Below are 10,405 nucleotides of genomic sequence, written 5' to 3' on the forward strand. Positions count from 1 at the left end.
CCATTTGAGAATAGCATCTGTGGCTTCCACTTTCTTTATCTGGGTGTGGTGGGTCTGTGATGTAACAGCACCTACAATCACCACCAGAGGAGTGGAGAGAATGACCTTGTAGGGTCCTTAAGAGATTAGCTCCAGTGTCCCTTTGGCTACTCACTTGACACAGAGGATATCACTCTACTTAAGCAAGGTGAAATTGGTGGTGGACACAGAAGATGGCTGAGTATCTCAGATAATTCAGGGAATAGCCTGTGTGTGAGAACTGGATGGCCTTTAATGACTTGATAAAGGAATGATTAAAGAATTTTGTCAACTGCTTGTCTCTGAGCCTGGGAAGCAGGTGTGGAATTCTTCCAAATATAATCTCATAGATATTTAATCCCTCCTATGTGGGGAACAGTAAACTGAGGCACAGTAAATGAGGAAGCCTATCCATCTTTTTCTGGACTCTAATGAGAATTTTGTTGGAGTTTCACTTGATGCCCTGTTCATTCTTTCTGCCAGCTCCGAACTCTGAGGTCCAGATACACAGTGAAGTTTCTGCTCTATGTCTAAAGCCATAGCTATAAATTAAGAGGGTTTGGGTTATGAAAATCAGGATATTGTTGGACCCTATTGCTAGAAGGAAGCCAAATTGGAGCACCCATTTATTCCTGAGCTTTTTAGCTACTATTTGAACACTTTTAGTCTATTTGGGGAACACTTCTAACCACTCAAAAACGGTATCTTTAAGAAAGTTGCAAGTATTTTTCTCTTCCCCAGCAAGCCAGATCTTGGTTGAAATAAATTTTTCCTAAGTTTGACAGGGTGTTGGTCTTTCATTTGGATCCCTTCCTGGGTAAGGACTCTATGTTTTCGATTTACTTTAACACAATCCTGGTATATCGCTGAGATATGCTATGCTAGTGTGCCAAGTATAGCTATAACATACCTTGGTCTGAACAACTCAGAAAGTTTTGTGGTATCCAGGGGAATAACCTGGTGAAGGTTTGTTACCAGAATCCAGCAAGTCCTTTCTGAGAAAATGAACTTTTCCTCTGCTACCTTCCATCAACACATAGGTGATGGAGGAATGTCTTTCTGTGCAATGCAAATATTTGTTGCTCTGATTGGTTGATAAATAAAGCCATTTGTCTTATGGCAAAGCAGCTTAGAGTCAGCAGGAAATTCAAAGAGAGAGACAGGAAGAAGGCAGGGAGAGACACCAGTGAGCCACTCAAGGAGCAACATTTAATGGGACGTGGGTAAAGCCACAGATTAATTATAAGCCTCTGTGTGTTTACCTGGGGGATGCAAGTGGGAGAAATTTGTCCCAACTGCCGTCAGGCCAGGACATAGGAAATCACCTGACTACATATAGTTTTGTACTGACCATTTTTCTTTACCCAGCAGTCTCAGGTAGCACTAGTTTGTGGTATGTGTCATCAGAACATCAATAAATTTTAGTGTCATCTGTTAGACAGTTGTTTCTGGCCCTGGTATTTGCCATTGAGGAAATCAACAGGAACCCTCATCTTTTACCAAACATATCTCTGGGATTTGACTTCTATAATGTCCCATACAGTGAGAAAAACATTCTTATGAATGCTCTTTTTTGGCTCACAGGCCTGATTAGACTTCACAGGCTTCACTGTAATTATAACTGTGTAACGGAGAGAAAGTCAATTGCTGCAATAACAGGACCATCATGGGCAAAATCAGCCCAAATTGGAACACTGCTTCAGCTCTACAAATTTCCACAGGTGAGGAGTTGTGTGGGATAAAAATGCAGATCTCCTTTGCAAACATTTGAGGTTTGTCCATAGGAAAAAGGTATATTTGGATTATTTAGATAACAATGAAAATTGTCCAGACAATTGGAGATGGACCTCTATTTCTGTCACTGGGGAAAAAAAGGGGGAGGTTGGAGTAGACAAGGAAGATTAATAAAAATAGAAAATAGGCCAGTAATTTTCTAAAAACATCTCTCACAAAAATTTGCCTTTAAAATCAGGGTGAATCCATAATTGTGCTAACCATTTCCATCTGTTTCTGCAGAACAAGGATTGTGCATAATGCCATTGCTCTTTCTCTTGTTTCCATTTTTTTCTCTTCAGTTCACTGTCGGCCCTTTTGAGCTTCTCTTCAGTGACCGAGGTCAGTTTACTTCTCTCTACCAGATGGCCCCCCAAGGCACCACTCTGTCTCTTGCCATTGTCTCTTTGATGCTTCATTTTGGCTGGTCCTGGGTTGGTCTGCTTATCCAAGATGATCACAGAGGGACTCAATTTCTAGCAGATATCAGAGAAAATATGGAGAAAAATCAAGTCTGCATAGCTTTTGTTGAAATGATCCAAAACACCTGGAATTCATTTTCATATAAATACTGGAAAAGTTTTGGAATAATCCAGGAATCATTGGCCAATATCATCATCATTTATGGTGACAATGATTCACTACAAGGTTTAATGAGCAATCTAGGGCAACAGATTTTGACAAGTAAAGTCTGGGTCATGACCTCTGAGTGGGATGTTACTAATAGCGCTGATTATTTCTTGCTGGATTCATTCCATGGAAGTCTCATTTTTTCTCAACACCATGAGCAGGTGGCTGAATTTAAAAATTTATCCAAACAGTTAATCCTTATAAATACCCAGAAGACAATTACCTTCCTAAATTGTGGTTTTTGTTCTTCAAGTGCTCATTTTCAGAGCTTGATTGTCATCTTTTGGAGAAGTGCCAATCCAATGCTCCCTTGGAATTACTGCCTAGACATATGTTTGACATAGTAATGAGTGAAGACAGCTACAATACATACAAGGCTGTATATGCTGTGGCCCACAGTCTCCACGAGATGAGTCTTCAGCAAACACAGATGCAACAATTTGGAAATGGAGAAAAAATGGTGTTCTACCCCTGGCAGGTAATATTCCTTCCGTTGTATAAGAGCATCAACAATGTGAAATTTTGCATCTTCAGAGTCACCAAATTAGGTATTATATATTTCAGTATTTTACATATAGTATATGTATATATACATACATATATGTGTGTATGTGTGTATCCATCCACAGGAGATTCTTCATGTGTTATCCTATCTTCCAAGTCAGTGTAGATCTTTCTGTTCATGTTGCTGAGGAATAAGGAGCTAGTGGCAAAGAGGAAATGATTTTAATGAATATAACAATTGTGTCACAAATAGCTGCACATTTTTTCACTGTAATGATTACACGAGAAACCTAAGAATTTTCTCAGTGAAACAATGAAAGCTCATTATCCCAAGTTATTAGTACATAAATGATTTCTTTTATCTACTATTTAGTCATAAGTACCCACATTTTACTCAATGAACTTTGGGATGAACCCTGTGTGTAAGTGGGTATAGCTTTCTTTTAAAGAAATTGAGATTTGCTTCAATCAATATTCACCAATTCAATTCCTAAGTTTGTATAGAATATGTTCTTGAGGCTGACTGTTCCTCAGATGTAGAATTGTATCCCATTAACTTAGGTCACCATTGCTGCCCTTCAATGATACCTACATTATTATCATGTCCTACACCACAGATAATGAACATTGAGAGTTATTCTATAATCCATCGGTGGTCAAACTCTCAGACCTACATTAAAACATATTCTTGCATCACTTTCAGCTTCATCCTTTCTTGAGGAGTGTCCATGTAGGAGACAACATGGCTTTAGAATGGAAACAGAAGTTAGATGATGATAAGTATGATATTCTCAACTTTTGGAATTTTCCAAAGGGTCTTGGACTGAAAGTGAAAATAGGAAATTTTTCGCCTAATGTTCCCCAGAGTCAACAGTTGACTTTATCTGAGAAGATGATACAATGGCCAGAAAGATATTCAGAGGTGGGTTATATATTATCTCAATGCATTAAACTTATCATAATAATACCAATATATCCTCCAGTATAACAACTTCTACTTTTGAAAATAAATCCCAGTACAATAAAATTCCCAGTAGACAAAGACAAAAAATAACTATTAGAAGACAGTGCTTTATCATCTCCTGATACTTAAAAAAGGACGTTTTTAAGCTTTAAATATCTTCAAATATTCAGTGGTGCATGGGTTAAAATTTGTCACTTTGACACAAATTAAGTACACCTGAGAAGTGGTATATGCAATCCTCAATGTTTCACGGGACACTCTGATGTTGAAAATCTCTACATTCACAACAGAAATCTGAATAAGATATATTTTCTTGCTATGATCACACACAGTCACCAGAAGTGACTGTTGGGAAAAAGAGTTTATCTGAATTATGGTTCCGGAGTTTCCAGTGTCCTTTACACTCAGGAGGCATGCCAGTGTGTGACATCAGTGGAGAGAAGGGCAGGAACCTGAAACAAAATATCTCAGTCCACACACTGGAAGCAGAGAGTTAATACTGGAATTATGTGAGGTTCATAAATTTTTAAAATCCCCAAACACTGAAATAATTCTGCCAATAAGTCTGCAACTCTCAAAGATGCAATAACTCTCAAGATAACACCATCATTTAGGAAATAGTCACATATCTGTGTTTATAATTGCCACTTTTCTTTCAAACCAATACACAATGTCTCTATTAGAATTCCTTCGCTGTATCTAAAATTTGCGTAGTTCATCTTGATTCCATGCTTAAAATTACAGAAGATAAACAGTTATTCTTTCTTTCATCCACCCCTTGAATTAAAATACTATAGCGTTCATGTGTGTGTTATCTCTTGTTCTGCTACTGAAGACACATACATACCTATTGTAACTTAAGCAAGTGTTTCTTTTGGCTGGCAGTATGAGCCTTCAGCTCTTATCTTTGGAAATTTTTTGCTCGAAGAGCATGAGGTTCCTGATGACATCATATTGTCAGTCAATAGAAAAAACTAAAAACCACAAATCACCTTTTTCTCATTCTCAGTTCTGAGACAACAGCCTCTAGAATGGTGATGCTCACTCTTAGAGTGAACCCTTTAAACTTCTCTTTAAAAACACTCACAAGGATGCCCAACAATTTGTTTACATGGTGATTATAAGTCCTGTCAAGTTGACAAGCAAGATTTATAATTATAGTGAAAATAAAAGTTTCTCAATGCATTAGTAAGCAAGCATAGAGACAAGATCCATCTGGAAGGACCATTTGACCTTCTAGGTCATGTCTTCTATGACCCCCCTGCATCAAACTTGTCCCTACCTCATTATGATCCAAGCTGTCTAATAATGGGATAATCCTCAGCCCAATTTTGTATAGATCACAGATGCTCAAATTCCTTTTCTACTTTTATTAGAATAAAACTTGCAAATTAATTATGTGATATTAAAAATATTATTGAGACTTTCAATTAACCATGAGAATTTGTTAACTTTGCTCATATTTTTCTCAGATTCCTCATTCTGTGTGCAGTGAAAGCTGTGGTCCTGGATTCAGGAAAATTTCCCTAGAGGGCAAGGCTGTTTGCTGCTTTGATTGCACTCCTTGTGCAGACAATGAGATTTCCAATGAGACAGGTAAGCAGAAATCTTACCGAAATGGTTCCACATTTCTACAGGATTCTGCATTATCTTAAAAACTAAAAAATATCTAGAGAGAATTCAGAAAAATTTATTTCTTCTCTTATTTAGGATATGAAGTGTGCATCACCATGTCTTGAAATAGTGCAGAGTAGGCACTGAAATTTATAATTGATTTACATTTATGATCAACTTCAGCTCTTCTTTCCTGCAGGAAACCCCTTTTCTTTGTACTAGTCAATATGCTTTATTTCCCCACATAATTTAACACATAGTAATAAAGTGCACAAAATGGATGTTTTTCTAATTGTAATTCAATAATGATTAGCACTCACCTAAATGTACGATAGGTTATTTTAATAATGATTATTCCCAGCAAGAACAGAAAATTAACAATTTGTGTTTGATATTCCCACTATACAATTATTGACTATAAGCATAACTAAAATTTAAGTTTTCCTTAATGAATAGATTTATGTCCATTTTTATGCTCCAATTCTGAGAAACAGTATATAAAACAATGTCCTCAAAGCAGTTCCAATGGTCTGTTACTGAGAGTTGTATCAAGACCTAAGAGCTGCAATGGAATATAGAATCGCCATTTAGAAGAGTAGGTCATGAACATATTCACAGCATGTTTCATTGGGAAGAAAATTCTTTAAAAGCTAGTATTTCCATACTACTAAATTTGTGAGCAGGTTTATTTCAATTTTGAAATTTCAGCATGTTTTCTATTCTTTGAGAATTTCATACCATGTATTTTGATCATATTCATACCCTCCCAAATCTTCAACTTTCCTACCTAACTTCTTTTCTCTCTTGTTAAAAAAAATTAAGAAAAACTCATTGAATTCAGTTTCTGTTACCCAAAGACTCTTTGGAGTGGAGTCCCTGATGGAATATGGACTAAAACCTACTGCCACATTCTTAAAGTTTGAAGTGTATTCCCCTTATTACCGCTATGAGGTCAAATAGCTTCTCAGTTAAGTGTAGTACTTTATGCCAACTCTCCATACATAATGATATTTTGTCTGCCCTGAGCTTTCAGATGTTATATGCATGATATCAAACTTAGAATTTATATATTCAACTGCCCAGCTGTGTCTGGAAGTTTCTATTCCCTTGAAGTAGTTCATGACCTCTGACTTTTACATTCTTTCTGCAACTTCTTTCATGTATTTCTCACATTGAGATGTAAAAGACTGTGCCCTCAAGCTGTTATTCAAAAGAAACACACTTTTAGTAAATAAGCATGCACATATTCACACACACACACACACACACACACACACACACACACACAGAGTAGTTTTCATTACATGTATCATGTGCCTTTAGTAAGGATGGAGTTATACATGTGAGTCATCCACTAAAACTTAGAAAACTAAAACAAAATGACTACTTCCACATAAAAGAGAAAGAAACAACAGAGCCTGAGGTTATACCTTGAAAGTAGGTCTGAAGAACAGATACAACAATGTGTCACAATAGCTGAAGGAAACATTATTTACAAGGTATATAGAAATAAATTTTATTCTACTAGAGTGAATTCAATAATATGCTAATAAAATTTGTCAACAAAATAATATTGAAAATCTGGTGATGAGTTTCTTTTTAAAATCATACAAAAAATGACAGTGGAAATCTGGCACGCATAAATCACTGTTCTTGTACTTCAAATACAAGATGAATTTTATAAATTTTTAAGAGCAGAATATCATAACACTGTTTTATTTCATACCCTAAAACTGTCTCAATAGTTCTGACCTTTCCCCAAATGGAATGACGACTATTCACTAGTGCACTAGTCAAGCCTGTTACAAAGTAGTAATACCTATTCACTAAAGCTTCCACAGAGAAGAGTCAATATTTGAGAACAGGAAGCATTTTATAATGATAAGAAAATTGAGACTCTATGTTTAAGAAGTGTATTTTATGAAAATATTTTCAAGAGCATACTCCTTCTTTTGCACTATTCAAATTAATAATGTGGTATGACTTATGATGTGATTTCAGAAATAAAGTATGTTTATGTATTGTAATTCAGTATTCTAATAACTTCCAAAAGAGATACACCAATAGCACAAGAGGCCTGAAGGTATATAAGAGAGAAAAGTGTAAGGTGTACTTAATTTATGTCACTATAAAGAAGATGGATTGTATGAGAAGCTACTAGTAATTGATAACTACTACCAAAAGAGGAACATCACTTTTTCTTTAAGGTTATGGACTCTGAAATGTTGCCAATATTCCAGGTGTTGCCCCCATAATATGTAAATACTAGCATCACTGAATAGACTCAGTGAGTATTAAAATGTGAAAAGAAGAGATAAGAGAGCACATTAAATTGGGAAGTAAAATTGGGAGAAGTTGAGGAATGGAGAAAAAGGAAAGAGGGCTGAGTTGGATCAACACACTTTATAAGTTCACATAAATAATAAGTGAAATATCAGATAAGGAAGTTGGGTGGTATAAATATGAAAGTGTTCACTACAGAGTTTGTGTTTCTTTGTCCCTGAGAAAAAAGGAAAGTGATGTAGATAGCAATTCTGTCAAAAAGTACAGTAAAATGGCTTAGAATAAAAGGGATAACTTCAGCTTGGATTAAATCTCACCTTCTGTAGCATGAATCTTAAAGAGTCTCATTAATAATATCAAACCTTGAGGTGAAGCTGGAAGATCAGAGATACAGAACAAGCCACAGCTACCTCACCTCGCCGGATCCTTAGCTGGTCTTGTTTGCTAGACTGGATGCTTCTCTGTCATCATCCCAATGGCTCTCAGCAAAATTGCTGCTAGAAAGTCTGAATGCTTAACCAGCCAAATGCTAAACCAGGCCAAATGTTTCTAGTTTCTGGTCCTCATGGCTTATATACCTTTCTGCTTTCTACCATCACTTGTTTTCTGGGATTAAAGGCATGATGAGTCACCATGCCTGTCTGTATCCTTGAACACATGGATTTCTGCCTCTGGAATGCTAGAATTAAAGGTGTGTGCTACCACTGCTTATCCTTTATGTTTAATATTGTGGCTGCTCTGTCTCTGAACCCAGATTAGTTTATTAGCATGCTCAATATTTGGGGGAATACAATACCACATTTCCTCTCTTTTTGTCTAAAATTTAAAAAAAGCTTATAACTAATACAAGAAAAATTATATCCAGTAAGTATATACAATATACACAGTCAAGATTACATTAACAATGTCTAGTCCACTAACATTTAACAGATTTAAATAAAAACTCCATTATGTATATTAACAATGTCCTGTCCAGTAACATCTGATAAACTCAGACCAAAAATTTTCATTACTTATTTTATTTAAAACAATTAGTTCCTTTTTAAAAGTAGATTCCATAATCTCCCTTTTTTATCTTATCAACCTTCATTTCTAATCAGGTATGGATCAGTGCATGAAGTGTCCAGAGAGTCATTATGCAAACACAGAGAAGAAACACTGCCTCCAGAAAGCTGTGAGTTTTCTCTTGAGAGACCCCTTGGGGATGTCTCTCACAACCATAGCTCTGTGCTTCTCTGTACTCACAACTGTGGTTCTTGGACTCTTTGTGAAGCACAGAGCCACTCCAATTGTCAAAGCTAATAATAAGAGTGGAAGGCTGAGTCAGGGAGACACTGCCAGCCGCCACCATGACAAGCTGCGTGGGAAGGTCCCGGTAAGCCACGAGCCATGTGGCAAAGCAAAGATTAATAGAAACGGGCTAAATATAAGAGTAAGAGCTAGACAATGACAGGCCTGAGCTAATGGCCAAGCAGTTTAAATAATGTAAGAGTTTGTGTGTTTATTTTATAAGTGGGCTCTGGGACTGGCGGGACTTGGTGGCGGGAGCTGGAGAAAAGTTCTCCAGCTACAAATAGGACCCTTAGTTACACACTGCTTATCGCACTCACTGTCTGTTTCCTATGTGCCTTGCTCTTCATTGGCCATCCCAACACCATAACCTGTATCCTGCAGCAGATCGTATTTGGAGGTGCTTTCACTGTGGCTCTTGCCACTGTGTTGGCCAAAGCTATCACTGTGGTTATTGCCTTCAAAGTTACTTTTCCAAGGAGAGTGGTGAGGTGGTTAATAATATCAAAGGCTCCAAACCTTATAATCCCCATATGTACTCTGATCCACCTTGTCCTCTGTGGAATCTGGCTAGGGACCTCTCCTCCCTTCCTTGACCAAGATGCTCATGCTGAACATGGACATATCATCCTCGTGTGTAACAAAGGCTCAGATTTTGCCTTCCATGGTATACTGGGATATCTCTGCTTTTTGGCACTTGGGAGTTTTAGTATGGCTTTCATGTCACGGAATCTGCCTGACACATTTAATGAAGCCAAGTTCCTGTCTTTCAGCATGCTGGTGTTCTTCTGTGTGTGGATCACATTCCTCCCTGTCTACCACAGCACCAAGGGGAAGGTCATGGTGGCTATGGAAGTCTTCTCTATCTTGGCTTCTAGTGCAGCCCTCCTTGGTTTCATTTTTGTCCCTAAGTGCTATATTATCTTAATAAGGCCAGATAAGAACTCAGTTCATCATATCAGGAACAGGCCACATTCTGGAAGGAATAACCCTCTCAAAACCTAGCTCAAAACTCAAGCCGGGCAGTGGTGGCGCATGCCTTTAATCCCAGCACTCGGGAGGCAGAGGCAGGTGGATCTGAGTTCGAGGCCAGCCTGGGCTACAAAGTGAGTTCCAGGAAAAGGCGCAAAGCTACACAGAGAAACCCTGTCTCGGGAAAAAAAAAAAAAAAAAAAAAAAAAAAAAAAAAAAAAAAAAAAAAAAACCTCAACATAGTTTTCATATTAAGACATTAATTTCAAAGATGAAGTCCAGTTGATCTCTACTGCAAATATGTGTTATGCAATTGGAGTATGGATTTGATTCTTTGTGCTTTTACGTGGTCATGTG

At 37.2% G+C, this 10,405-nt stretch overlaps 1 pseudogene; it reads left to right on the plus strand.

Annotated features, from left to right (window-relative positions):
* The first annotated feature begins 1,463 nt into the window (after positions 1-1,463).
* On the plus strand, positions 1,464-10,081 carry LOC131894483 (vomeronasal type-2 receptor 116-like; annotated as a pseudogene).
* Positions 10,082-10,405: the final 324 nt, after the last annotated feature.

This window comes from Peromyscus eremicus, chromosome 1, assembly GCF_949786415.1.
Source record: "Peromyscus eremicus chromosome 1, PerEre_H2_v1, whole genome shotgun sequence".
NCBI classification, from domain to species: domain Eukaryota; kingdom Metazoa; phylum Chordata; class Mammalia; order Rodentia; family Cricetidae; genus Peromyscus; species Peromyscus eremicus.